The sequence below is a fragment of the Triticum aestivum genome, chromosome 7A, assembly GCF_018294505.1.
Source record: "Triticum aestivum cultivar Chinese Spring chromosome 7A, IWGSC CS RefSeq v2.1, whole genome shotgun sequence".
Classification (NCBI taxonomy): Eukaryota; Viridiplantae; Streptophyta; class Magnoliopsida; order Poales; family Poaceae; genus Triticum; species Triticum aestivum.
Window position 1 is genome coordinate 351,216,667 of NC_057812.1, and position 3,766 is coordinate 351,220,432.

Consider the following 3,766-nt stretch of genomic DNA (forward strand, 5'->3'; position numbering starts at 1 on the left):
CTTGTTCATCCAGCCCCCACCGTGTACTCCTCCATCGGCTACTGTTCAACCAGCCCTCCCCACAGGGGTCCTATTCAACCACCCCTCCAAAGGCTACTATTCATCCAGCCCTCCACTAGCTACTGTTCAACCAGCCCTCCACCGGCTACTATTCAACCAGCCCTCCACCGGCTACTGTTCAACCAGCCCTCCGCGCGGTCCTGTTCATCCACCGGCTCGATCGATCGGGGTACTGTTCATTCAGCGACAACGACCTCTACTACCACGGGTTCCTGTTCATCCAACCCCCCACCGGGAACTGTTCATCCAAACCCCCTCAACAACGCTCATAGTTCATCCAGGGAAGGAGGCAGCAGTGTTCGATCGGCTTCAGTTAGCAGTAGTAGTGAAGGAATCACTCGGGTTCAGTTAACAGCAAGGGATCGATTGATCGCTCGGGTTCAGTAACGCATAGCCTGCAGTGCAATCACTCGGGTTCAGTTAGAGCCCAACGCCTCGCTCGGGTTCAGTTAGAGCCCAACGCCTCACACACACGCGCATATGTATGAGAGAAACACGCATCGCTCGTCCCCCAACCACACACCGTAATCGGGAACTCCCCGATATTTTCCTCGCCCTCGCTTCTACCATGGTTTTTTCCGTCATGGACGGCCCAAAGAATGTCATGCATCTACGTCTCTGACCCGCCCAGGCCGAAAAGCCCATTTTCTGTCATGAGTTTTTGTCATAGAAGTAGGACCCCGCCACATCTATGATGATACTGGGTTTTGTCACAATTATCGTCGTAGAAGTGTCATAAGTATGACGGGGAAAAATTCGTTCGGCCCAAAATGTCACGGGTGTGTCTTTTTTTTTGTAGTGGATGTTCCTGGTAGATCTCTTGGGTACAGATGGTCTGGGAGCTTGAGCTTGTGCTGGAGGCTTGGGAGCATACTTGGGTTTAGATGGAGCAGCCCCAGTCCTTATGGCATCCCCCATAAGCTTCTGAGTCTTTGCAGGAGGTACAACAGGCTCTCCCTCCTCCTCATCTTCATCAGAATCTCTCATCATAGAAGGTTTGCCATTGACTTTGGCAATGGTCTTTCTGACTCTCTCCTTCCTCTTCTTTCCTCCAACAGCCACTTCCTCTCTTGGTTCAAGAGTGAACTCCATGGTTCCTTGAGTTGAGGCTCTGGCCTTTGACATAGGAGCTCTCTTAGTAGGAGCTTTCTTGGGCATTTTAGGCTTGGTGGCAGTAGCAGAATACTCTTTCTTGAGTACTTTCTTCTTGGAGGTCACCTCCTCCTTGCCGGTGTCAAAACCGGTAGATCTCGGGTAGGGGGTCCCAAACTGTGCGTCTAAGGATCATAGGTAACATGAGGCAGGGGACACGATGTTTACCCAGGTTCGAGCCCTCTTGATGGAGGTAAAACCCTACGTCCTGCTTGATTGACTTTGATGAGTATAGGGGTTACAAGAGTTGGTCTACCATGAGATCGTAATGTCTAAACCCTAGATGTCTAGCATGTATGATTATGACTGCCTCTACAGACTAAACCCTCCGGTTTATAGACACCGGAGGGGGCTAGGATTTGTACAAGGTCGGTTTACAGGGGAAGGAAACCATACATCCGGACGTCAAGCCTGCCACACACGCAAAGGAGAGTCATGTCTGGACATGGAGGGAAATCTTCTATCCTGTATCTTCACAGCCCAGCAGTCCGGCCCATGTCATGAGTCCCGGACGCTCGGGGACCCCCTAATCCAGGACTCCCTCAGTAGCCCCCGAACCAAGGATCAATGACGATCTGGCTCGCAGATTGTCTTTGGCATTGCAAGGCGGATTCCTCCTCCGAACACTTCAAAGCAATTTGATCAAAAGGAACTGTATTCGGCTTTTCGGCGATGATGCTGTATTCGGCTTTTCGGCGATGATGCTGTATTCGGCTTACACCTTCGGCTTCACCAAGTGGGCTCCCCCTGGTATTTCGGAAACCTTCGACTTCACATTAAATATAATACATGTAGCATCCGACCTCAAACAGTCAAATCTCTGTGTATAAGTGTCATCCCTTGATCGGTAATGTTGACACACACAGTACTCGAGGATTTATAGCAGACTGCAATCACACACTTATTACATCAAATGTCTCAAAGAGAGTACTTATTACAATAATATGGCTTAAGGCCATCTAAATAATATAATTGCGAAAGCTTTGAGGGTAAATGAGTCCATCAACTCCAACGTCATTGCTGAGTGTATGACAACGACCTAGCGCACCTTACTCTTCGTCTGAAAACTCTGCAACATAATACATTGCAGCCTATGTAGGTCAGCACATGGAATATGCTGGCAATATAACACTATAGAGCAATGAACAAGTAACAACTATAACTATATGCATATATGGCTAGTGGAGGCTCTATGGTTATCATTTTTGTGTAAAGCCAGTTTTTCCCTACAACAAAGGAATATATTTTATTTAACTACAAAGTTGGTTGAAAAACATTGAGAATGGTAACCCCATCTCAATCCCAAATTAATAATCAATAACCCCACAAATTAATTAAGTAAAGTGATGAGATCAACATAGTAATTCAAGCACCAGATACTCAAGATGTCCATAACTGGAGACACGGCTAACCATGATTAGTTTATACACTCTGCAGAGGTTTGCACACTTTTCCCCACAAGACTCGATCTCCTCTATTGTATTTCTCGTGCCGCATGGTGTTTGAGAAACGGATGACCGAGACATAGTCTTTCTGAAGAGGTCCCTTAACCGATAGATAGGCCAGTACACCAACAATCCCCCACATCTGCTAGCCCATCATGGAAAGTGTTGGGAATATAACTCTTGAGTATAAACCTCCCAGGTGGGGCCGGGTTATGCTCAAGATGGTTTACCAATATTGAAGCCCATGAAGACGTAGAAGATGGCGACTCACGAAGGAGACTTAATAAGGAGGCCCAAAGCCCAAAGGTGGATTAGGGCCCGTAAATGTAAACCACCATAGGTGTATGACTTGTATTATAAGATAGAGTAGAAACCGAGCCGGACACGTTTATGAGCCGTCCAGGACTCTGTGAACCGCCGGGCGTCAACCTGTGTATATAAAGGGATGACCCGGCGGGGGTTTAGGGACAGGGAAAATAACAGATCGAGAGCCAGGTTAAGCGTATTCGCTCCCTGGTCATCGAAACCCTAGCAATACCACCTCCAACTGAATTAGGCTTACCTTCACTGCAAGGGGCCGAACCAGTATAAACTCCTCGTGTCCTTTGTCCTGATTAACCCCTTTAATCTAATCTCATTGCGATGGCTCCACGACTAAGTCCTCACACTAGGACATCTGCCATGACAATTCCACGACAGTTGGCGCCCACCGTGGGGCTATCGCATGATGGCTTCAAGTTCTTAGAGGGCAACTTCGAAGGGATCAAGGGATATGTCATGGGCCGGATGACCATGAGTCGCCACCGCAAGCTCTACATCAACGATGCAGGCTGGGGCCCCGAGGACGGCTCAATCGAGTACGGGTACAGGGTCCCCTTCGGCGGAATTCACGTATTCATCGGCAAGATCGGCGATCTGGGCCCTAAGCCGGACATCTGCACCGACATCATCGAGACGGCTCAGCGTGCGAGACCTGCCTAGGTTCAGCCCGCCATGAATTGTGCCTTCGTGGGATTTATCCATGGAGCGGAATCTGAGGATAGAACGACATCTGGTGGTGAGACGGTCGTTTACTCTGATGATGAGTCGTCCACCGGTGAGACCGAGTC